This window comes from Aedes aegypti, chromosome 3 (genome assembly GCF_002204515.2).
Source record: "Aedes aegypti strain LVP_AGWG chromosome 3, AaegL5.0 Primary Assembly, whole genome shotgun sequence".
Taxonomy (NCBI): domain Eukaryota; kingdom Metazoa; phylum Arthropoda; class Insecta; order Diptera; family Culicidae; genus Aedes; species Aedes aegypti.
In genome coordinates this window covers 6146542-6173953 of record NC_035109.1, presented here as the reverse complement: position 1 = coordinate 6173953, position 27412 = coordinate 6146542, and the positions used below count along the sequence as shown (strand labels likewise).

The 27412-nt window shown below is 35.2% G+C and overlaps 1 protein-coding gene across 4 annotated transcripts in view; it reads left to right on the top strand.

Moving 5' to 3' along the window:
• The first annotated feature begins 10380 nt into the window (after nt 1-10380).
• Nucleotides 10381-27412, top strand: part of LOC5570306 (1-phosphatidylinositol 4,5-bisphosphate phosphodiesterase epsilon-1) — a 145793-nt gene continuing 128761 nt past the window's right edge. The window contains exons 1-3 of one of the 4 annotated variants that reach the window (XM_021854285.1): nt 10381-10519; nt 10637-10710; nt 11244-11715. The gene's annotated coding sequence lies outside the window, so the exon portion shown is untranslated. Of the gene's footprint in view, nt 10711-11243; nt 11716-27412 lie in introns of all 4 variants that reach the window. The other 3 variants (XM_021854288.1, XM_021854286.1, XM_021854287.1) reach the window with 3 other exon arrangements.

Sequence of the window (27412 nt, the reverse complement as noted above, 5' to 3'; positions counted from 1 at the left end):
TCTAGGTATTTGTCCAACAAACTTTGAATGGTTCGTCACCTCAAGTGTCGGCATAATTTTCCTCTACATAGAAATTGTTCACATAAAATGAAAATATTATATTTACATATAAGCATGTGAATCCTGTGACCCAACGATCCTCCCCATGAACAAACATCCCTCCCAGTAACCTTTGTGGAGATGTAGAGGCAAACACGGTCTCCAAATAGCAAAGGCTACACACTAACATTCCTTCCCCCAATCCCACCTGACTGCAAAGACGTGGCCGGCGCCGTTATTGACCCTGTATAAATAGAGGCACTGAATTATGCACACTGAAGAAGATTATGGCCAGTCCCAGCCGAACTTCTAGTTGATTTTTTGTGCATTTTCACTGACTTCGGTCAATCACGGAATAGCAACCATTGATATACCTATGTAGTCTGTCTAAGCTAAGCTAAAGCTAAGCTAAAAATCTTAGCCCAAAGCCACCCTTATGGCCCAATGTCACCCCACACGACGGTACTTTTGAATATTTACAAAATTATTTAAATACATAAGCAAGTGCTTGCGAAGTGTTGATACCGAAGTTTTGACTATTCAGTCGAGGATAGATTTCCAACTGGTGAGCCCGTTCCATGTTAATGATAACAGACATGTTTATCATGGCAACGTTACATATATGTAATTCTCAAACAAACTATGGATGGTTTGCCAATACAAGGATCGGTATTAACTCCTATTCTCTATTTTATATAATTTTGAAAGTGACACATGACTTTCCTCATATTTATTTGTCACAATCACTTAAAAATGAACTTTGAACAGCTCGACATTAAAAGTGTCGATGTATTGATAGATAACTTCAAAAACTGAGGATACATGAATCACATCGCATAGCTAGGTGTAACCAGATCATGTAGCTTCTCCGACTATACAATGCGATGTAGGAGTAAAATTAAATAGACGTGAAGATCTTATAGGGATTTGTTCGGAACAATCCGATGACCCTGCCTTTTCATACGTGAAGTGAACAACAGACAAGTATCATTTGTGCTCGGTGTATAAGTAGAGTTCTCGCAGTAGTTATCAAATTATACCACCAAGTTCTCTCATATCCACGGATCGCATCACCTACCAAAGGTGAATCCCAGATCGATTCCTCCCCGCTAAAAATACCCTTCTTGTGGTGATTGTGGAGATGTAGAGGTATTCTCGATCTCAAGTAGCAACATTCTTTATACACTAACATTTCCTCTCTATCCTAACGGACTGTAAGGACTTGGCCGGCGCCTTTATTGCTCAAGACTTTGAGTGCTGTTCAAATGTGCAGTTTGAAGATATGTGGAAAGTTATTCTCGCCTACCCATGTTCGCAAGGTCGACGTAAGCGTCATTGATCAATTCGGTGCCGGGTTATTTGGACGAATGCCGTTTGGCCGAAAGCCATTTGGACGAAAGGGTAATTTGGCCGAATACCGTTTGGCGCCGAAATTAAAAACAATAGTGAAATAAACATGAATTTGTAATGAATTTCAAAGCTTATAGTTAAAGAAAAGTTTAGAAGAACATCCTTAATGTGAGCAATTATTCACTTCATTGCTAGCGGTAAGAGCTGCTTTTCGCATTGCATTTGTAGTCAGCTTTTGACAGATACTAAAACGGTTTACGACTTATTCATCCTTCTGTAGCATAGATTTGCTAAAATAATTCTGATGGTACTTAATAGATTAATTAATTTTTAACAACCACAAGTTTGGCTTCTATTCACAGAGTTGTTCGGTTTATGATACGCAATGAACGATGCAGAGTTTAGCTCACAAATTGCAATCTTAATCCTGGAGGAGAATGACATCTCACCTAAGTTATCCCTTGTGCTAGAAAATATATATTTTTAATACATGTTTTTAATAAAATATATGTTTTGTAAACGTATTACAAGACTTAATTTCAATAACTACGAAAAATATTTAAATATGAAAGAACAGCAAATGATTAAAAGAAGCAAAAATCTCTTATAAAAATTAGAGCAGGTGTAAGGAAAATAATTGTTATATCAGTATAACTACAAGGAACTGTCGATCATTGAAAGAAGGTAAAATTCGTTTTTAAAATATAAGCTAAATTATTATTTTAAAACAAAACTTCAAACCCTAGCACTCCGTTGGTAATCCAGAGACGAACTAACCATCAGCTTAGAGAACACATCTAATTAATCGCTGATCAGTTATTGGGCCACATTTGACAATGACATTCGGCTAAATGGCGTTCGGCCAAACGGCATTCGGCCAAATGGCATTCCGCTAAATGGCCGGACACCGATCAGTTCAGCCTTTTAACTTCAATATTGAGCGTATGACTGTGGATACTATGATTTGATATTCATAGGGCGTTTTTTCTAAACCTTATGGTGATCCATGCGTGAAAAAACTCTTAAAGAATTTATTATTTGTCGATAAAAGTTTAGAGAAACTTTGAGAAGAATTCCATCCAGAATGAGTTGAAAAAATAAATAAAATCGTGCCCGATAGTCTTCGATTTGGATTAAACTTTGCACATGGTGTTGATAGGGTAGAATAAATGTTTCCATAGAAAAGTTGATCATTTTGACTCAAGAATAACTTTTGAAAATGGCCTATAAATTTTTGCATGCAACTTATTTGAAAAATTCTAACGTCGAAACTGTTGACTTTAGAGAAAAATGTTCTATGAAAAGTTGTAGTGAACCGTTTGGTCTATAAGGCGGCATCCACAAAGCGTTACGGCTCAAACAAAAATTTTAAATTTTTCATACAAAATGCGTTACGTTATCAAAAATTTCCAATTTTTGCGTTACGTAATAAATGGACGCTGCCTAAGAACAAAATATACACTGAAACAATATTTTATTTATTTTCATAAAAAATCAATAATAAAACTTAAATTCAAAATTACACAAAAACCCCAATTTAAATTTATTTTTTTAAATTTTCACCATAGAATCTTGATAGTAAACAGATGATTGGGACAAAGTTTCATGATGGAGAAATTTTTAATAAAAAAGTTTTTCTAAGAACAACTTTTGGCCGATATTCAAAATTTTGATTTCTTGTCAAAATAAATACGTTCTGATGACACAATAAGAATCTTGAAATTATTTTGAACCATAATGATTTTATGGATAATTTCTTTAGAAGTAGCAATTTCCGAATTATATCGAGTTAAATGCAAAAAATATCATTTAAATATTAAAATAGGTTATTTTTATTAGTTATTCGCGATTCTCCATCAAGTAAAATAAGTAAGTGGAAAAATATATGGTCTTTACTCTCAAAAACGTATTATTATTGATGGAGAATCGTGAATAACTAATGAAAATGGCCTATTTTAATATTTAAATAATATTTTTTGCATTAAACTCGATATAATTCAAAAATGGCTTCTTCTAGAGAAATTATTCATATAATCATTATGGTTTAGAATCATTTCAGAATTCTTATTGTATCATCAAAACGTATTTATTTTGACAAAAAATCAAAATTGACCAAAAGTTGTTTTTAGGAAAAAAAATTTATTAAAAATTTCTCCATCATGAGACTTTGTCCCAAACATCTGTTTACAATCAAGATTCTATGGTGAAAATTTAAAAAATATCAAAAATGGGGTTTTTGTGTAAATTAAAATTTAAGTTTTAATTTTTTCATGAAAAAACATAAAATATTTTTCAATGTGTATTTTTTACATGTAGGCTAAACAGCTCACTACAATTTCTTCATATAACATTTTTCTCAAGTGGCTCATACAAAAATTAAAAAAAAAAAACATACAAAAAGCGTTACGGACGGGGGGAGGGGGTCGAAAATTTTCAATTTTAGCGTTACGTAATAAATGGACGCTACCTAAGGGCCTTCCGTATAGATAGGGAACCGACCGTTCAATATGGCTAACCAAAAAATGAAATATCATTTCTAAAAGTATGCCAAGGAAGCAAACGTTAGAAAAAATCAACGCATGAATGATATCCAAGTGTAAAATATTAAAATATTAAATATTAAAGAATCCTGTGGATAAGAAAGAGCTCACTGACCGAGCAGTTGTTGAACTTTGAATTCTGTCAGTAAAATGAATGCCATGTGCCAAGACAAATTCGCAAACGATTGATTATCGTCAAATTACTAGCAACGACTGCACCAGAAAGATTATGATTGATGTAACGGAAATCGACTTGATTAAGCAGAAAATGGTCATTTTTAGAGATACGACAAACGAGCACAGCCATACAGAGAATTGATACGGCACCCTACCCCTGAATGGTGAAGCTTTTCGGGAGCATGGTTCAACATTCGAACAGAGAAACCAACGTCACTCTTGGCTGGATGTTGGTGAATTTCTTCTATCCTAACAGAATTTTGGAATTGAAAAAAAAAATATGTATATCTAACACAATTTTACTATCATTTTCTCACAGAACAATGTGACGAATGAACGCAAATCGTGGTTCTATCGCACACACAACCGATACCAGTTTCGTCAATGAGTATCGACGAGCAGCACCGTATGGTGTCCTACGCCCATTTCCCAATTGCTTCGAATCGGCTCCAGTTCGGATATCGGGCGGACTTGCGCACAATCGTTTACTGTGCACTCGGTGAGACTGGACAATGGGAAAACAATAAGGCACTGGGTAGTTTTGGGATTGTTAAGCTTATAGCAGTTGTAATTTTTAGTTCTAGGCAGAGATAAATGGAAACACAGAAAAATAAAGAAAAAATAGACAGACATGAGAGAAACATAAAAGTTTATAAAGAAATAGGGAAACGAAAAAGCCAGACAGCAGAAAACAAACAGACTATCTGTACCACCGGGAATATGAAGCTAAGAAGAAAAAGGACATGGAATGATTTTTGTTCTGCAAAAATGAACAGATCAAACAAAAAAGAACAATAAGAATAGACATATGACAACCAAAATAGAAGAAGAATGAGAAAAGGATCAGAAATGAAACACACGAAGCACATCTCGATTACATTTTTAAATCGATGTAAGTAATTTTCATACGATTTGGAGAAGATCAATTGAGAGCAAAAAGCAAAAAAAAAAAAACAATATTTCTTAGTGTTACAAAAACAGTACTTTTCAGTGCTAAACTAAAAACCGGGACTTTTTAGAGCCACTAAAACAGTACTCTTCAGTACTTTTTTTTTCTATCATTGATCCCTTTACAATCCTTGTTTAAACCCGTGATTTTTCGTTGGATCCGTTAGCGAAAGCTAGCGGTGGTAATCCGTCTTGGGAAAAAACCTCTTAGAAGGTCACGTCTTCTTTCGTTTATTCACTAAACATGGTTGCAACTACAAACAAAAGGAAGGGTGAATCTCTGAATTCACATTCCTTCCAAAAAAGTGGGATTTAAAACTGTCACTAAACGTGGCAAGAATGGAAGAAAGGACGTTTCTCAGGAATGCGAACTTTCTTCCAAGGGTGAAATGAATAATGTTGATAATTGCATCGAAATGAGCAATCAGTTCGATGCTCTAGACAAATTTTCCGAACACTAAATCGAAGCAGTCTCTAGCCCAGGCTCTTTGATTCAAGTGAGGAAGCAAAGAGTGCCGCCAATCGTGGTCAGTTGTTCCGAATTTTGGGGTTTTAGGCAGTAGATCTTGAACTCTATTAGGGCAATCAAGGTTTCCTTCCAAATCGCAAAGAAAGGAGACTGTCGCGTTTTGTCACAAAAACTCTGTAACATCGCGAACACCTACTCAAACATCTTGAAGAGAAGAAGGACAACTTTTTTATTTATGACGACAAAACTGAACGTTTGTTCAAAGTCGTCTTGAAAAGTCTCTCAAGTCACCTAAAGAGATCAAAAATGGAAAGGACTTTTTTTATGAATACAGTAGTTTTTCGATTATATTACGGACCTAAAATTTTTTGGCGTGATATAGCAAAGAGTGATAAAATGAAAATGTATCTTTCTCCTATATGATTTTCATCAAAAATTGAGATTTATGTTGCAGAAATTAAGCGAATGTAATAAAAAGCATGTAGGCGTTGGGACTAATAGATATATATTGATTGTTAAGGGTCATTTTTCAATGTAAAATGTATGAATTTCATACTGTTATTAAGACGTGATAAAATAGAAAAGAAAACCGTGCTAAAATCGAGAGTTATATATTGAAGCGTTATTAAAACGAGCAGTGATAAAATCGAGAATCTACTGTATTATTTGATTCATTTTAACAAAAGTGATCTAAATTATTTAAAAAGCTTTAGAAAAATCAAGACTTATGTTCGATGTCCGTGTGACATGGGAAAAATTCCAGGAATCTGGAGGAAATTTTCAGAAACCCATTCAGTTCCGTCGGTGCCAAAAGTGGGGTCATGGAACAAAACATTGCCGCACGCCAAATGCATGATTTGCGGAGGTTCTTCTCACGCTAAGGACGTCTGTACTGTGAAGGAAGATACGAAAAAGTTTATATGCGCAAATTGCGGGGGCAACCATAAGTCTAACTTTTGGGATTGCCCTTCGCGTAAGCGAATCATCGAGACTCGTATCAGGCAGATGAATGGTTATGTTTTTCGTTCCCGGAATTTCCCTGGGAGAATTTCAAACAATGCTCATTTTTCAGTTAACGATCAATTGCTTAAGAATCATACCCATCAGGTAAATTATAATCATGCTCATCCATAAGCTAATTTTCTTCCGTTGGCAGTTATTACTGAAACTTATTTGAAACCTGGATCCAAACTAAAAAGATATCCAAACTTTATCGTTTATTGTAATGATCGACTTGATGGGGGAGTTGCGTATAGAACATCAACTTTTTTCGTAATTTGAAACGGAAGTTTTTGAAAATTTGGGTTTTTCCGGTGAAACACAGCTTGGTAAATATGCTTTCATAATTGCTTATTTGCCATTTCAATGCACTGGGCAGTAAGTTAATTTGCTTCAAAATGACTTGCGGAAATTGACTCAAAATAAGTCAAGATTTTTATCATTGTTGACTTTAATGCAAAACATCGCTCATTGAATAATTCACAAAGTAATTCCAACGGCAGAGTTTTATGTGACGAGTGTTCTTCAGCATATTTCTTAATTCAATACCCTGATAGCCCTTCTTGTTTTCCTCTTCTAGAAACCCTGCTACGATTGATTTGGTCTTAACCGACTCTAGTCATCTTTGTAGCCAACTGGTTACGCACTTACTGGTGTTTCTCAAGGCAGCATTTTGTACAATATTTTCACATCTGACTTACCTGAGTTACCTCAGGGATGTCAGAAATCTTTGTTTGCGGATGACACAGGCCTCTCCGCCGAAGGACGAAGCCTGCGTGTCATCTGTAGTCGATTGCAAAAAAGTTTGGATATTTTTTTTCTTCATACTTGAAAAAATGGAAGATATCTCCTAATGCTTCCAAAACTCAACTAATAATATTCCCACATAAACCGAAAGCTCTTTATTTGAAACCTTATGCTAGGTAGAAATTTAACTTTCAAAGATTACATTGGGGGCTTTCAAGCCAAATGTAACAAATATATAAAATGTCCTTATCCACTTATTAATAGAAAATCGAAATTTTGTCTTAAGACCAAGCTTTTGATATTCAAACGAACTTTCAGGCCACCCATGTTGTATGCTGTTCTAATATGCACTAGCTGTTGTAATACCAGGAAGAAAGCTCTGCAGAGCATTCAAAATAAACTTTTGAAAATGAAAATTTTGAAGCTCCCACCCTGGTGTACCAATGAGTTACATATAATATCCAATGTTGAAACATTAGAACAAATGTCGAATAAAATTATTAATAATTTTAGACAAAATCGTTGCAATTTTCCATTAAAATTATTCTTTTCTCTCATAAGCAGGTGAAATCAACTCACCTGTAAAAATTCTGAACTGATACTGCAAATGAAACATATTATGTTGTTAACGAAGTGTTAAGGACTGTTCATTTTATAAAGTGGACACTTTATTTATGCTATATCTTTTTTTATTTATTGATAAACTCGTAATCGGTTTTCTGTGTATCGTTCAACTGTTATTCTACAATGCTATGAAAATATAAGATCTTAGAAAATGCTTTTGGGTGAAGAGCTAAATAGTTTTTCCAAAAACTCCTAAGAAGAGCTGTTCGTCAAAGTTTAACATTATTATTCGCATAACAAAAATCCTAATTTTTATGAACAAATTGTTTGATTGTATCCTTTACTGTTCTACTAAAGGTAAAGCTTTGAAAAAAATCAATTATATTCCACCATTCTCTGATATTAGGTAACTTTAGTGATTTACCCATTCATGGGCAAATTTGCTGATACACCATCCTTTCACTCCCAGCAAAAGAGAAAAGTAAAAAGCGTGTTCGAAACTAGTTTGGATTACTAAAGCAACTATATTTGTATAAACGAAAGCTAAATCGTGAGTTTAAACCACAGTCTTCAGCATACATTTTACTGTTTATGGTAGTTTTACTAAAAAGTCCCATACTTTTAAAATCATGTACGCATATTTATCGATCTGCAGAAAATTGTAAACGGTTTTCTCCGAATTTTTCAATTGGTAATCTCAGAATAACATATTATGAAAATAATATGTGGAAAATAAAATCGATTTTATTACAGCAGTGTTGCCAATTTGAATTTTTGTCAATGTATTTTGACAGGTCTTCTAAGAATAAAGCAATTATGTTTCTATTGTGCTTTAAATGTGACGTGGGGACTTAATAAGTAACTCTATGAAAGCGTAAGTTACCTTTCATATTAATACTATATTAGCACTTCCGTCAGGACGTACTTTTAACCAAAAAAATCTACTCATATCAATTCTCTTGGAATTTAAGATATTTTTCTTCAAAAATATACGGGAAAAATAGTTTTATTATATCTGTAAAATTGTTGCTCCAAAAATAACTTGATTTTTTCCATCAGGCTTCTGATTGATGATGCTTTCGAAGAACAAGCCTTTTTTTTTAAATAAAAAATATAAATTATCGAATTTTTCAGCCAATTTCTAACAATCATTGATTTTGATAACCTTCAAAAATCGACCGTTCCAATCGTTGTTCCATATTCGTGTCAAATTTCATTATTTTGGAGAATTTTTATTATTACAACATTGTTAGTATTGTACCGAACGATGTGCAAAAAACCGATTGAAATTTCATTGATAAATTAAAAAGATACAGCATGCACAAGGTGTCCACTTTATAAAATGAACAGTCTTTAATAAATAAACAAATTATAATAAAATAAATAAATAAATAAATAAATAAATAAATAAATTTTTAACACAGAACACCTACATATAATAAATTAATGTAATGTTTGAAATAATACTAATAAAGAATAAAAAAATATATATATATTGGAAAATATGTAGCCTTAGGTATCAGTACAATAAGATTGATAAAACAATAAAAACAAAATCTTGCTCGATATAATTCTTTAACATGTCATCTTGCTAAATATCGTTCCGCTTCTTGTTTTTCTTGGGATTACGTCTTCCCTGGGCAGCCTGCTTCTTAGCTTATTGTTCAATGAGCACTTTCACAGTTATTAACTGAGAGATTTCTTTGCAAAAGTTTCTATTGGTACTCTATGCCCAGGAAATTTCCATTACGAAAAGATTCTGGACCGACCGGGAATCGATGCTGTACCTTCAGCATGGCTTTGTTTGTTGCCGCGGACAATAACCACCAGACTAAGAAAAGAACCGCTTCCGCTATGATTAATAATTATTGGTAGCGAACGAAGACATTTACAGCGGTACTTCTGTGGTAATCTACTGTTTTTTTCAAAAGAAACTTGAAGGGTCCGAAACAAGCAACACAAAAAAAATCTACAATTTTTAATCAATTGATAAAAAACTAGAAATTTTTAAAAGATACGCAATAAAGAGACAAATAAAATTGAAAATAATAAACAAAAAGAAAAAGAAGTGAATAGAAGAATAATAAACAAATAGAATAGAAAAAGAATATAAAAGATAGACAGTATAGGAAAAGTAAAATATATAACTGAAAAATGGGTATATAGACAGACAACATTAATATTACATTCAACAATACAACAAACAGTACAGAAAATCTTAGTAAGAGTTGAAAACACAGACAGGTAATAGATGGTACTGAATAATTACTCCATATATATTCTCTCACAAAAGTAATTGCTAAGTATTCTTTCTATTGGAATGACCAAGTTTAAAAATGAAAATTTGACAATCAACACGTACTGCGTAATAGCCGCATTCCAAATGAAACCTTCTTTATTTTAGCCAAAACATTGTTCACATTGGCACACTGTGCCCAGCCTGAGGAAAATAGGGGAGATTAACTTCCCCTCTTGCATTTTCCCGAAACTTTCCGATCATTGATAAGCAAGGAAGCTCCTATAAACCGGCCCTCCTAATGAGGAAAAGCTCATTTCGCACGTGTCAGCTCACCCAACCAGACGCAAGTTGTGTTCTAAAATGTGAAGATTCATTGTGATAATGACCCGTAGTTTTGTGTAGAGGACAACCAACTGCACGTTTTGGTGTGAAAAATACTTCTGAAATGTTAGTCAACTTTGGGTAGATGTGCAAATAGCTTTAGGATTAAATATTTATCAACAAATATAACGGAACACCCACTCCCAGTGATTGCAAGTGAATTTCCTCAATTACATTTTCCAGAGCGAACGAGTATTGGTGAGCAGTTCACGAATCCAGAGACCCGAACATTGAACGAAGGCCATCGAAAATTGAAGGTGAAATTCACTGGTTCACGGAATTTTCATCACAGTTCTTTATTTGACGTTGACAAGCTCGGAGGCTACCTGTTCGTTGGTTGCACGTGAACTAGGGCGTCAAAATTTTTAAACATTTTATGTGATTATTTCCTAAAGCATTATTGGCATACCAAAACTGTATTAATTTGAATATCCATTAGAGCGACGTTTCGGTATTGAACGCACACGGAAAATTGCTGGTGGGTGGCATACAGAAAGTTGAAAATCACCTGAAGTGGTTGGAGGAGAAAAAGTTTTCCACAAAAGAGGGCAGGGACCTATCTCCACTAATGGAAATTTTCCATTCACCACCAGCTTACATTTTGGATGTTTTAATTACGTGGAAAATGTGTGTTCATCGTGCCATGGTCTAACCTCAAGATTCCCACAGCACCTTTTTTGGAATGTTCCTTCTCTATGAGAAAATGAGTTTACATCTACATGTTGGAATTAATAGGAATAAGCACCTGCATGTATAATTGATTGAAAAGTTTTTTTTTGTTTTATATGAGTGCGGCTAATGTCTGTGTGCTGGATCTCCATTCTGGTTCTGGCGAACGAAAACATTCCAGTTTCTAGTGAGATTAAGAACGCGAGCGAGAGTGAGAGTGCGGAAACAGTTTTCAATTTCCGAGCAAAACCAAGAGGATAAACTATAATGTGAACATGTGAAATCAGCGAAAAGAGAGAAAAACGGCTCCAAACGAGAGGAAAACTTTTCGTTCTTTGTGTGTTTATGCAATCAAATTTGATGTGAAAACATAGCCATAAACTATCCAATTTCGAAGACATTGGCTTTTCTCCGAACACACCTCTTTGTGGGTAGGACAAAGGAAAAAGTTTCAATTAATACAAAACGGCATCAGAAGAGTGTGCGGTTGCAATGAGCAAAGGAGCAGCAGTTTTCGGGCACACTTTTGGGGCGGCACAAGCTTGAAGGCGTTGGTAGATCTGAAAAGTAATACGGAATACCTACGGAAAAAGGTAAGTTTGCATTGCGTAATTTTGTATGACTTTCATTATGATTTAAATTAGAACAACAAAATGTGCATTAGTATGGGGATGGGAAATTTGCATATAAACTATGTTGACGAAAAAGTTTTTAGCCGCTTGAATCATGTGCATGGTGATCTATCTCGGCGATAGTGTTTGAGCTAATGGACTAATAAATTTGCATGTGTAAAATGTTCAGATGGTTTTTGCGTTCAAATTGCTTTAAATTTCTGTTTTTATGCATACGGATGCTTCATAATGTTTAAACGACAACGCTTGTTTGAGCTAGCGATGGTTCAGGAAATCATACAATGCAAGGTGTTCATCAATCGAAGTCCAAGTTTGTGTGAGACACACAATATTTTTTCTGATGAATCATGCTTTGCGTATTGCAGTAAATCCAAATAGTATGAATAGATATTTCAATTACACTCCATTACGTCCCCACACGTATATGTATTCAATACTCTCGTTCACTATTCTACTATTATACTGGACATCAATATCTACACTTTCACTGTGGGGGAATTATTAGACTATTTTTATCTATTAAAAAACTTATTGAGTTTTAGCACTTCACTTCACTTTGCAAAAGAAAAACATAAAATACTTAATGTACCTAGTAAGGCGAGCAAATATTGCATATGTATATGTCCAACTCTTATATGTTGCTTATCTTGTGACAAATATACCTATTTCGTCTGCGACTTACAGGCTTCTTCAGTGTTGACTTTTTATATCAAGATTATGATTGGAAGCAGCGATCTGTTTCCGAAAAAAATATTTAAATTTTTTTTTGCAATACAGTAAAACCTCCATATCGATGAGTGTGTCATAAAGTCATGTAACAAAATTTTATGATAATAATAGATACTATGTTTTATCTCAAACAAATTTCCAAAGCATTTCTGTTTTTCTTTATTCTGGTGTTACATCCAACAACCAGATGAGGAATAAATGAAACTCGAAATGATCTATGCTTACCATATTTTGGTATCATACCATAATTAGGTATTGTTCAGTAGCCAAAACCTTAACTTGGTATCAGAGGCGCGTCCACGTTCGAAACCATGGGTAGGACAAATGTTGGAAAAATTTTAACCTTGGATTGAAAATTGAAAGCTTCAATATTGGAATGGCTCAAACGCAAATGGGTGATATTTTGGTCAGTTTTTAATTGAGTTGAGTTGATGGAATTCTACTGTTTCCTAGCGTTTCAATGATGTTTGCAGTTGATTTGTCCGCTCATTTCCTAGAAAAAATTTTCCAAGGAGAACCACAGAAATGAAAGATTATTTCAGAAACCATCTGAATTCCTCCAAAGATTCTTTGAGATATGTTTTCATGAAAGTCCTGACCCTTCCAAGATTTTATCCAATGATTCATCCATGGATTTCCCCGGAATATCCTTTAAGATTACCGATCAAAACGTCTTCTAAAATCCAGTCAATAACTTCTCCAGAAATTTTTGGTGATTTACTCTAAAATTGTTTTCTAGGATTTCTATAAGATTTCTACTAAGGATTTCCTTAATAATACCTTCAGCAATTGCTCCAGAGATTTATTTTAGGATTTCTACAAAAATTTATCCAGTAATTCTCTGAGATTTTCTCAAGTAAGTCTCGAAAGTTTTTTTTTTCTATATTTGTTTTTTAGGAAGGTCTCCAGGGAAATGTAAAGAAAATTTTCCTGAAAAAAAAGAAATCCATGAGGCATTCCTAAAGAAAGAGAGGTAACCTCTAACTAGGTTAACCTCTAATAAAACTTGTGTATGTTTTAAAGTCAACCTTAATCAAAAAGGATCTTCGTAATAAATCCTGGACTCTTAAGGAAGTTCATCCTTAACTTTTTTTTTGAACACTCTGCAATGAAGCTTTAAGGATTTCCTTGGAAGAAATTCTGTAGAAACTTTGGAAGATCTGCTAAAGTAACAATTGGAGAATTCGGTTGAAGGATTAGTGAAAAAATATCTGGAGGAAATTCTAGGATAGTTTTGGAAAAAAAAATCAAAGTAATATCTGAGGAAACTACTAGAGCTAGTAGCTTAGGAGTTCTCATGGGATTCCAAGAGCGAATTCTAGAGAAATTCTTCTAAGCATCCCTCGAAAAATCGCTGGAATAACTTCTGGAAGAATTGATAGAAAAATCTCTAGAAAAACATCCGGGAGCGATCGCTGTAGGATCGCTAAAAGTATTCTACATAAAAATACTATGATAATTCCTGAAGCTTTTCCTCTGGAAATCTGAGACGAAATTCTTGAAGAGCCTGTTGAACCTGTTATAGTCTCTGAATGTTTCTTTTGAGCTTGTAAAATTTTGCATCAGGATTCCATACAAGCAGAATAAGGAAAAAGGAAAGAGATTCAGCAATGCTTCAATTGATTATATCAAGAGTGACACGTTAAGAAATCGATAGTATAATGTGTGTATAATACGATGCGACTGATATAAGATTAATCGAGTATTTCATCCAAAGATTCTTTAATAATCTTCTGATAATTATCTATGGATGTTCCAAAAATTTCTTAAGAATTACTTCCAGGTGTGCTCACGGCAATTTCTTTCAGAAGATATACAGGGTTGACCATAGATATTTTTAAGAAACCATTTATTCAGAAATGCCATTAAGAACTGTTACATTTGTTTTTGTAACGGTTTAAAAAGTTTTTTGTAGCAATTATTACAGTCAAATTCGCAGGACTTTCACTATAAATATTCTTAATCCATCTCCTTAAGAGCCAGAACTTTTGGGGGTCATACGCAAATCATATCACGTTTTACTAGATATGAGAATACCATGAAAAACATTATGATGTCTTCCATCCTCTATACGAATAAGTACAACGTTATTAACTGAGAGATAGATTTTGCCAATTGTTCATTTTTGCATTTGTATATCGTGTGGCAAGCACAAAAATACTCTATGCCCTGGGAATCGATAAAATTTACATTACGAAAAGATCATTGACCGGTGAGATTCGGACCCACGACCCTCTGCTTGGTATTGCTAAATAGCTGTGCGTTTATCGCAAAGGTCCTTCAAGTAAATTTCAGTTCTTAAACTCCAATGTCGAGTTATGGAGGTTTCCGTGTATATCAAATGAGGCATTGTCTTCCTGGCGAACTCAAACAATCAGAATCAACTGATTTGCAACCATGGTTGACTAACTGAGAAAGAGCCTTCTTCTCAGCTTAGTGTTCTAAACACTTCCGCAGTTATCAACTGAGAGCTTTTTTGCCAAGGTACATTTTTTGCATTTTTGATCACATCCGATTAGCGATTAAATGCTGTGCTTTGAATTGCCAAAATCTTATGAGTGAAATGATTGTGGGAATTTTCTTCCTAAAGATATAACTACCAACTTTGACTGGGATTGCACTAATCGCCATTCTAGAACAGCGTCACCTTCGCCTTTTAGCTTTGCGTAAGATTACGGATAGGCTGACACTAAAATAAACTTTAGTTCTAGGTTGAGTAGAAAAAATAATAAATAAATTAATCAACTTCACAAAAGCTTAGCTTAGACTGACTACACATATCAATGGTTGCTATTCCGTGATTGACCGAAGTCAGTGAAAATGCACAAAGAATCAACTAGAAGTTCGGCAGGGATTGGGCATAATCTTCTTCAGTGTGCATAATTCAGTGCCTCTATTTATACATGGTCAATAACGGTGCCGGCCACGTCCTTGCAGTCAGGTGGGATTGGTGGAAGGAATGTTAGTGTGTGACCTTTGCTATTTGGAGACCGTGTTTGCCTCTGCATCTCCACAAAGGTTACTGGGAAGGATGTTTGTTAATGGGGAGGATCGTTGGGTCACAGGATTCACTTTGATAAGCGATTAGACCATGATAAATAATTATTTGTGAGGTATAAACATGCTTATATGCAAATATAATATTTTCATTTGATATGAACAATATCTATGTAGAGAAAAATTATGCCGAATTATTAAGGTCGAAGGATCAAACACAACTAAGCGATCGCGGTTTTTTTTTTCACTTTCACTCGACCGACGCGCAACATGTTTGATCCTGCCCTCATCGCCGGCTCCCGCAGGAGCAAGCGTCAAAGTCGAAGGATCAAACACAACTCATGATTGGAAGTTCGCTAGGTGGAAAATATTCCAACTAAAAAGCACTCAAATGTCAACAGAAAATCTAAATAAATTAATCAACTTCACAAAAGTGTACAAACTCTAGAACAAGCATCAATAAATTAGAACTTTTTGGTTAGAAACTTTTTTATAGAGTTATTAGCTGATTATTATGTTGGTATAAGACATTTAATTAACCTTTTGGTCTGCATGTGGAGAAGAGGTGTCTGCTCAAAGATCAAGATCCCAACAAATTTTGGATGGAAACGTCTAGTATCAATAGTTTCTCGAATTGTCAGGCATTCCAGCCCTCTTCCCTCTTCCATACTAATTGTATGGATATTCCAAAATTTCCAGTAAATTACTAATTTTTGCTGGACCTCTTCCTTTACCTCTTGAAACAGGACCTAATCAATAGCTGTTTGTTATAATATGTACAATGCTATGGAGTTTCAGGGATAAAATATTATGCGCAAAATATGACGGAGTCGACAGTCTTATAAAAACTAAAATAAACTCGATCATGTCGTTATCCAAACATTCTTGAGTTTATTCCCAGGTTCATCCCTTATAACAAAGAACATAACATGTCTACCACATTCATATCGAGAATTCTATGTTACCATGTTCATGCCAAGAAAAAGGAAAGGTCATTGCAACTCCCTTAAGTACGTATTCAACTGACCAAAAATTCCAGTTGTAGCCAGAGCAACTCTCGACTGTTGAAGCATGCGTCGATTTTGTCCTACAGCCCATGCTAAGTTTGAAAACTCTAATTGATAAGCGTATAGGAAGGAGTCAACCCTTATTGAATGGTATCAGACTTGACACCTACCATATATCGTAGGTGCTCAACACTAGCATAATGTCAAAAATTCAGCCCTGAGGATATTGAAAAACGTTTCAATTGCTTCAAAATAAGTTTTAAGGTTGTGTTCTAAGCATTTAAAAATAAAATATCAGACTTTTCATGCGAATGCACCAACCATTGATGAAAAATTTATCACGTAACAATTTCATATAGTTGAGACCATACAATAATGAAACAGAATAACTATTGAATATATGTCAAGAAAGAATAAAAGCCAAAAATTCTTCAAAACAAATTTCCAGAAATTCCCTCTCAAGCTTTTAGCAAAGATTTCTTTGAAACTTATTAGGATTCGTTAAGGGATTCATCCAAATTCCTGTCTACGAATTCTACGAAAGGCATCTCCAATAATTCCGTCACAGATTCTTTAAGAAGTTTCTTTAGGAATTCTTTCTAGAACTAGTCCCAAGCGGAATTATTTTACGATATCTTGAGTAATTTGGAAGATATCTTTTAAATGCCTTTAATGATTTTACTGAGATTCTACTTTGAATAATCACATGAATACCTACATAGACTCGTCTCCATAACATCAAGGAACCTTCCAGAGTTTTTTTTTTTAGAAATTTCAGTCTTTCAGAGTTTTCTGCGAAATTTCACCAAGACCTGTTACAAGAATTCCTATAGGAAGTTCTCTCATGAGCCATGAGCCTAGGCCAACAATAAAATTGCAGTAGTTTAATTAAATTGTAAGAAAACATGTCACTTTTTGGATATGAATAGAATAATTTTAGTATTATCCTGCATCTAATTTCTATCACATCCTGTTATAGAAAATGTTCATAACGTTATAACACAATATGTTGCAAACTTGTTATATTTTTCTAGACGGGTAATGACATGAACAGTAATGATTTACTCGCATCTGTCCTGTTCGCGAGTAAACGAAGCTAAAGTGATTCCTGAACGTGTTCGGAGCAGTTCATAGTCAATTGCGCTTTTGGGAAAAAGGCTATTTTCCCTCCGAATTATACGGTTTTCAAGAGTTTTGACTATAAACTGGTAGTTTACTGTCGATGTGATGGATATACAATTTATTTGTCTTTCAAAACCGTAACAATTCACGCTTTGTTCGATTACTAGCGAGTAAATGCTCGCGAACTTTTTGCTATTACTTTTGGTATGCTCTCCCGATCAGGCGGGTGCGAACTTACTCACACTAAAGCTTGTTCGCGAGTCAGTCATGTGTGTTTTGCATTGGTTAACACTCATGAGGTGCTTCGAACATTTCAACCACTGGCCTCCATAGAAATTTGTTCAGAGTTCCTCCAGAAATTTCAATTTTTCAGAGTTTCTGAGCCAATTCACCAAGAATTATTACAAATATTCTTGAAAGAAGTTCTTCTATGAACCCAGGCCAAATAAATTCTGGATTTGTAATAGAATTTTACACAAATATTATTTAGACATTCCTGAAATATGAAAATTTTATCAGGACTTCTTTTATAAAGTATTCCTACAATAATCTTTCAAGGATTTGACTAAGACTACTAGCAACTTAAAACATAATCTATCCAGGAAGATACTTAAGAACGCCATCAGGATCTTTTACCAAAAAAGGATTCTTTCTGGAAATTATTCTTTCCTTATTCTGGAAATTTCTTCAGAAATTCTTTGCGGCATTCTCTCCTCGAAGTTAATGGGAATTTCTAAAAGAATATTTTTGAAACATCTTACAGATATAGTTTTTAACATTCTTCCATAATTTACTTGGGGCACTGAATCGAAGAATCCTTACAGCGATTCCGTTATGAATTCCTTCAGAGGATTCTTAACGATTTCAGCAGAGGGTTTTCACGATAATTTCTAAGAATGATCTCTGAAGTTCTCCTGAGAAGTCTCTAAAGAGAGGGAGCAATTAATAGAGTGAATTGGATGATATAATTTAAGAAAAATCTTCAATAACCTTACACGATATCCTTAGAGGTATTCCAGGTGTAATTCCTGGAGGAATCCAAAGGGAAACAGAATGAGAAATTTCTAGACAAACCCTTGGAGATAGCTTCTAAGATGAACCTTAAAGTACTTGATTAAGAAAACAAATGTGTTCTGTTAAGAACAATACCCTGAAGATTTTTTATCCCAGAGTTTATAAAAAAATATCTGATAGGATTCCGGAATAAATTTGTTCTCAGACCTTTTACCATTTAGCGAGGGCAAAATCACCAGTCGATAAGACCTCAACACATAATAAGAAAGAAAGAAAGTCTCTTATAGTAGGAAACTAAGAATCATTAGGAAAGAAGTAGGAAATACATGCAGGATTTTTTTTTAGATTTCTCAGGACAGGAATTCCTGCAAAGATTCCTTCTGATATTGCTCCTTGAATTTGTGAAAATAATTCTCCAAGACGGTTTTAGCGATCCATCCAAATGGTTGTAGCGACTATTTATTCAAGAGCATATGGAGATTTTCAAAATTCATTTAAAATTTTTCCATTTTTCCTGCCAGAAACCCTACAAAAAATTGAAAAATCTTCCTATTTGAATGAATAAATAAATTCCTTGATGAGTTACTTCACGTATTTTTACGGTAATTTCACTTATCATAGTTAGTGATTTCGTCAGGATTTATTTCAAACATCGTTGAAGAATCTGGCAGCGGGGACAAGAAATTACTACACACTATACAATACAAAACCAGTATTAGTTTCTTAAATATACAAAAATCAGAAAAAGATAATGTAGTACTGTATTACTGTAATCCAGAGACAAATTGATCACTGGGGTGAATTTGATCAGGTCGGTACCAAATAGTATTTCCTTCCAAGGATGTATTAGTTATGTTTCGTCACCATATTCCATGTTTAACTAGTTTATAGATGTCCAATGATGATTTTGAAGTACAGTTATCTCTCCCTTACTGATATTCCGTATCTCGATATCGAGTTAGAGAACCATAGTAAAAGTTGGTTTTCATGGCTAACTCGATGGTCCCTTGGATCGCAGTTGCATTGGTTTTGTGTTCTGTAACTCGATACCTCCCTAACTCGATGGTCCCTTCAATATCGAGTAAGGGAGAGTTGACTGTATTTAATTTTTTATTAAGGTCAAATTCTACCAGAAATGTCGAAACTAAATAAGTTGCTAGTGCTAAGCATACATGAAAACTTTGAATGTTGAAAATGTTATGTAAGCTCAAGTGTGAAATCTTGAGCTCATTTTTGAATTCATACAGCTTTGTTACAAACATAGTTTCTAGCTCATAAAAACGTTCCTTCTCGAATAACCTGCTTATTTTACGGGAGATTGTCTACATTTAGGCGTATTATGCAGATTTACAAAGTTTAATTTTGAGATAAAATGATAAAATAGACGTGTTATAAGAACTTTACCGTCATTTTTAGATTAAAGGGACCCAAATTTAGTAGAAATGTATATTTTTTTTTAATTCTAAGCCCTGCTTTGTTGTATCGTGATCAATTTCGTACCAGTATGTCCTTCTTAATTTTTGGTATTGTATCTAATCTTATGAAATTTTAAATGTTGTATAATAAAAAAAATCGATTACATAAACTGATAAAGATCAATGAAGTACTGATTTTGTCAAAATTAGCTTACCACTATTTGAATCCTAAAATAAAATATAACAAAAAGTTGTTAAATAGTGATCAGTTTGCCCCCGGATTTTTTGTGTTAAAACTTAACATTGGCTGTATAAACTTACGCTTTTAGTATGTAATGATATTATACAATATTTAATTTTACGGATTTCACAAAAGTTTCCCCTACATATTTCTCTAAGGATTCCTTCTGAAGTTCCTCTAGGATACTTCGGAGATATATCTAACAATTCATCAAACTTTCTCTGTTCGTTTATATCAATTTTCATTACAAGTTGAACATTACAAATTCCAGAGTTTTCCCGTCTGGATTCATCGGTTTAATAAACACTATTCTGCAGGGATTTTTGTTGAAATTCCTGGACAAACACCAATAGGAATTCCTGTGAAATGCATGGAGGACTTATTAGCGAAACCTCAGAATAAATTTATTAATGATTTTTTTATAGAAATTTTTCTGAAATTGCTGGCGAAATGCTTGAAGTTGCATAAAAAGCAGAAATGATAACAGATAATCATGGACTATTTCTCGCAGGAATCCTTCAACGATTTGGTAGGAAAAATCCTAATGAGAATACTCGTGGCATTATTTGAGAAATTTCAGGATAAATCCATGAATTGTTGCTTGGAGTAAACTCTGGAGTGATGTTTTAAGAAGCTGCTAAACTAATCTGTGATGAAAAACCTTGCAAAATGTCTGAAGAAATTGTCGTAAATATGTAAATATGTATTCCTATAGTCTTTTAGCGAATGATTTTTTGAAATAGCGTGTTAAAAATATCTGAAGAAGTTCATAGAGGAATATCTGTTTTGTAGAAGAAACAATTGCACACATACGCACTCTTTGTAAATGCTGTAGAAAATTTTCAAAGGATTGAGGCATTTCCACAAGAATATTTGAATAAGTCTGTTGAAAAATGCATACTTAGATAAATTTGGACCCTGCATGAATCTTAGATTATTTCCTGGCAGAATCCCTTGAGAATTTCTGAAGGAATCCCTGAGAAAATTTCTGCAAAGCGTCTTAGAGGAATTTTAACAGAAATCCCTATAGAATTCCTGGAGAAATTCTTAGATGTAAACCAAGGAATATTTTAGAAAAAATTGTGAATAGATTCTTCTATAGTTTTGTGGAGGAAATTTACATTTCCAATTTTCTTACGATGATACAGATGTTTTATGCATTTCTGTCGTTCGTAGTATTAACATTTCATCCGAAATCATACGCCTCCACACGGCTAAGACGAAGTTGAGACACGTTAGACCGGACCAAACTGTACATCACATCTAGGACAACGTTTCGGAATTCAAATTTGACATTTCCCCACCCTGTTGAAATGTCCTCGCTATATGTTTGTCTTATGTGTAGTAGGCTTTGGCTGTACGATAACAGTCACCATGGAGAAATAAAACAATCAAGCATGTCGTAGGCGTAGCAGCTGATGGTGCAAAAAGCGAAAGCTGCTTTGTTTCTGCCAGGATCGCGAACCAGCAAATATTGAATCTCTTCGCCTGTAAAAACTATGACCTGCTACTAGAACAACCACCTACGATTTGGCGCGTTTTCAATCTGAATGTCTTCCACTTTACCGTCATATTGGGGTACCTATCTGCCAAAAAACTTCTCGCGGGTGGCATATCAATTTCAAAAGATTCAGTCGCGCTTTTTGCGTCTATTGTATTGAAGATTGTATTTCACTTTGTTACTCTCGTAAATAATACGTCGTGAAAAAATGTGCAAAAACTGTGCAGGAGACACCGGTCAGGACCGCCACGCTGTGTTTCGCATCCAATAAACATAACAATAATCAGCGAAATAACTTCATCGTGGCTTGCCTTGGTATGACCTCAGGCGATCGAAGCAACCGGATATCGCCACAGCCTACGCACAGCATCTTTTCAGCTTACTTTGTCGGGTGCTGCTCGATAAGGACGATTCTAGGGGACCGTCGTGGGAGTATCGCCGTTAAAGTAGCCAACGAAAAAACGTATCTTAAAACGCCGTCGGCCTCAAGAAATGATTGTTTGGGTTCTCTACAATCAGGGATACTTGACACAGCACTACTCTCGTTACAAGAATTTTGAGCGAGAAGAATGCATTAAAACGTGAAACGCTATGAACGGAAGCGGAAATTGCTACGCTGGAAGCTGCGGAGCGCGTTGATATGATATGGGGCACGAGAAAAAAAAATAGAACGCCATTGAACGTAACTTAAAGTTAGCAAGCGTTTATACTGAATGAAAAGTAAAAATTTGAAAAAGAAAAAAACGCAGCTTCACTGTTATTTAGGGCAGCATTGGGATCCACAACAGTAACGCCAAATGCGACACGATTCCCGTTTTTATTTGTAAGGAGCGTTATACCTATTAGCTGAAAGTGGAAAATATCGATTTTCACCTTTCACCCATGTCGATACAACTGTGTGTATAGGTATATGCTTAGCATCCTCCTCTCTGGCGAAGGGAAAAAGGTCATGTTGCGTTTCCCGCCTACTGCCAACGGTTTTGATGCGCCCAAATAATCGGACACACAAAAAAGTTTCATCTACAATGTATACGTAGAGGAGAATGTTCCAAATCGAACCGAAGGGGTAAAATGGCTTCAAGTGGAAGAAGTTCATTTTAAGATTTTTGATTACATTTCCTGTTGAATTTATTGACACATTTATCCTTTCATGTGATAAAAAATATTGAATGCACATATTTATCATTCATTACCGTAATCGCTACATGAAACCCTGGACATTCATAGAGATATTACTTGGAAGAGAAATCTGAAAGAATATCTGCAAAAATCTTAAAGAAATGCCAACAGAATTTATGGAAGAATCCAAGACGAATATCATGGAGAAATTTCTTCTGGAGTCTCAACTGAAATTTTAATAGATATGAATCATAGCGGATGCTCTTTGTGAAGTAATTCGTTGATGTGATGTGGTTTCAAGCACGTATCAATAAAAGCATCTGTAACTTACCTAGTTCTAGTTCGATTGCATTAATATCAAAGCTCATAAAGCTTCATTGCCGTTCCAAAGAACATGCATTTCACTCCGTGTTTGACGTTCAACCTTTCTGAAACGACAAGATTTACTGCAGATCTTCTTCTTGGCATTAACGTTCCCACTGGGACAGAGCCGGCTTCTAAGCTTAGTGTTCTTAAGAGCACTTCCACAGTAACTGAGAGCTTTTTCTTGCCTAAGTTGCCATTTTTGCATTCGTATATCGTTTGGCAGGTACGATGATACTCTATGCCCTGGGAAGTCAATGAGTTTCCATTACGAAAAGAACCAGGACCGACCGGGAATCGAACCCAGACATCTTCAGCATGGCTTTGCTTTGTAGCCGCGGACTCCAACTCGGCTAAGGAAGGCCCCTTTACTGCAGATGTGCTTTGCAAATAGCAATAAAGTCAAGTTTATCAAGATGTGTTCAGCAACTTTTCAAACAAGCTCTTGCAACTTTTCCCAAAATGCCGATTTTAATGTTATGTTTCAAATCACTTTCATTTGAGCCATCCGCAACTTGCATTCAATAAGTTCCCATGCCCACAACTCAAGAAGATTCATCCCAGTTGCGCGAAAGTTGCACTAAACTACGTGTATGGTATCAGAAGGCCGGCTCCAAAGGCACGTTCCCCACCAGTTGGGGGGGGGGTATGACAGCTAGAAGATTGTTTGTTTCAATCCAGTTGCAATATGGTTGAGTTGCACCTTACTTATCATCTACACATATTGCCTGAAACGTGCAGTAAAGTTGTAAGCAACAAGCTTCGATTAGGCAACGTGGTAGCTTTTATAGTGCATTGGCGAAGCAATTGTTCGAAGAGCTAGTGGAGTAGTAAGTAGAGGAGAAGATTACTGAACTTGATGTCGGAAGTTCGATTCTCGTTTTCATTTTTTTTTGCTTTTAAGTATTTTGCAACAAATCAGCAATTTCGATATAACTTAAATATGTTGCAAACAGACTCCGCCTCTTATGCTTTTTGCGTTGCTATTCAGTGTAATTGTAAGTCAACAATTGACAACTCTGATTAGTTTTCAAGAGATGATTTTATTCTTAAGTTGAAACAAACTGTGCTGCTTGGGATACTGCTCAAAAGTCTCTAACCTTCCTTATGTATAAAGAAAAAAAGTTACACATTATGCATTAAGGGTCAGAAATGATCCATGACTTTGAACTGCTCTCAAAAATACATTTTCGAACCTAATTTCATTCTTTTAGCTTTATGTGAAAGATACGAAACCGGAAAAGGGAACCCTGTAAGAATGTCCTCAGAAGGAACTGGTACATATCATATCCAGAAGTTCATACGCATGTATGATACTACAGTACAAATTTCATGATTTTTCATTTCGATTGGCAAGCCAAGGGTACTAACAATTAGATTAGGGATTCCTACGGGAAGAACTTTTGATCATCACGTTTTTTGAGACCAGCTCCAATAGGGCTCCAGGAATAGCTTCAACAATTCCTCCAGAGGAATTACGCCAAGAGTTCCAAAAGGGATTTCTCAGGAAGATCTGAAGGGAAATCTCCACATGGATTTTTCTAGACAAGTCGCATGGAGTTTCCACATAAATGCCTTCAGTGAAAACATCATAGATTCCGCAAGTAAAATTTCTACTGGAATTTCTCTAAGAATTATGCCAGGAAACTTATCAGATATTCTTCCTGGGATTCTTAAAGCGAATTGTCCTGATATTCTTTCAGAGATTGCTGCATAGACTCCTTCAAGGATACATCCAAGAAAAACTCTATTGAGATCAGAGATGTCTCCAAGTCTCCAAGATATTTCATGAGAAATTCCATGCAGGGATTTCCCCAGGATTCCATCGATTCCTCCAGGGATCGCTCCAAGGATTCCATCAGGAATTTTTCTAGGAATCCTTTACTTCACTTTTTTTGAGGGATTCCTCATGAAATTCCATAAGGAATACTTCCTGGAAAATCGCTACGTGATTTACTCCAAGAAATTTTTCCAGGTAAGGATTCCCTCAGAAATTCAGCTTCAAGTATTCCTCTAGAAATTCCTCCAAAGATTAACCATGAAATCATCCTCCAGGAATTTTATCAAAAAATACTCTAAGATTACAGGGATTACATTAGGAAAATCTCTACCTAGATTCCTCAAGGAAAATCCCTTCATTGATTCCTCCAGATATTTCTCCAATGATTTCTCCAGAAATTTCTTCATGGATTCCTCCAAAGATTATCTAGGAATTTGTCCAGAAATATATCTGCAGGGATTTCTTTAGGGACTCCTCCCGCATAATCTTCACAATGATTCTTCGAGTGATCTTCAAAAGGTTACTCCAAAAATTTCTCCAGGGATTCCTCTTCAGATGCCTCCAAAGATTCCTTCAAAGATCTCTTCATCAATTGACCCAGGTAACCTTTTATTGATTCAGCAGTTTACCCAGGGAATACATCAGAGATTCCTACAGGAATTTCTCCAGAGACTCCTTCAAGGATTCTTCCAGGAAAACCTATCGAGGGATTCCTCCAGAGATTTTTCCAGCAATTTGTTCAGGAATTTCTCCATGAAATACTCCAGAAAAATCGACATGAGTTCCTCTAAAAATTGTTCCACAGATTTTTTCAGGAATTATTCCAGAGATTTCCTCGGGTATTCAGCCAGAGACTTCTGCAATATTTTTTTCTAAGGATTTTTGTAAGAATCTTCCAAGGATTAGGAAAGGATTCCTCAAGGGATTCTCCCAGATATTCTAAGGATTACTCTAAGGATTTTTTTCATGTAATACTAAAAATATTTCTCCATATTTTGGTTTCTAGAGGGGACCATCCAAGGATCTATAGGGATTACTCTAAGCATTTCTTTATGAAATTTCTCTAGAGCTTCCTCCAGGGTCAAAGAATTTCTGCAGCGATTCCTCCAGGAATTTATCCAGAGGTTTTTCAAAAACTTTTTCAGTAAAGGAGTTTCTCAAGCAATCCCTGGAAAAATTCGTGGCGATTTCCTTGGAGGCACTTTAAGGGTAATTTCTGATGATCCTTGGAGGAATTCATGAGGGAATCTCTGAAGGAATTTTTACAGGAATTTTCAGAGGTCAATAAAGAATCTCTAGAAAAATTTCTCGGGGAATTCCCGGAGGATTACTTGATAAAAATCTTCATGTAGTCATTGATGTAGCGAGTGTCTTGGAGATATCCCTGGAAGAATTATTGAAGGGAAATCTTGAAATAATTGCTCCTGGCTAAACCTCAGATGAAATTTTCGGTGGAATCACTGGAGGAATCCCTGAAGAAATCTCCGGAATAAATCCCGGAGAAACCGCGAGAAATTGATGTGGAAATAGCTTGGAAAATAACAGGAGTAATTATTTAAGATCCCTGAAGGAATTCCTGGACAAAACCAAAATAAAAAAATGTGGAAATTTTCTTTGTGGAATCCTTGGAGAAGATTTTGGCAAGAGTTCTGAGGGAAGCTCTATAGGAATATAAGGAGAATTCGTTTTAACAATTCTTTAAGAAATGCCTGGTGCAGTCCCTGGAATAATCTTGAAAAGTTCCCGGAGAAATTCCTGGAGAAATCACAGTAACGATTATACTGGAGGAACCTATGTAGGAATCACTGTAGAAACTCCTCGCAGAATCTTTGTAGAGATTCTCCTGCAGAAATACCTGGAATAATATAATACCTGACAGAATTCCTGGATGAATTACTGAAAGTATTCCTGAAGCAATGTCGGAACTGGTCTAAAAAATCAAAACTTTCTCGGTGGAATCTCTGACGAAATCCGTAGTGGAATTCCTGGGAAAATCACTGTAGTGATTACGGTAGAGATTATCTTGGCGGAATTTCTGGGACAATTCCTGGAGGAATCTTCGAAATAATTCCTGGAGAAGTCTCTAGAAGAGTGTCTGGAGAATTGGCTGGTGGAAGCATTGGAGATATTTCGGGAGGAACTCTTGATGGAATCTCAGGAAGTTTTCTTGAAGGAATTCTTGGAGCTATATTTAAACTGGTCTCAAAACATGAAGGATGACTTGTCGAAAGATGCCGATTTGCTGTATTCAGTGGTGATAGACTCACACTCAAAATCTCAATCAATACGCTCACCCGTGAGAGCAAACTCATTAAAGATCTGCTTCGCAAATCTCACGCTTGAGATTTTGATGCAAAATCAACTCAATCA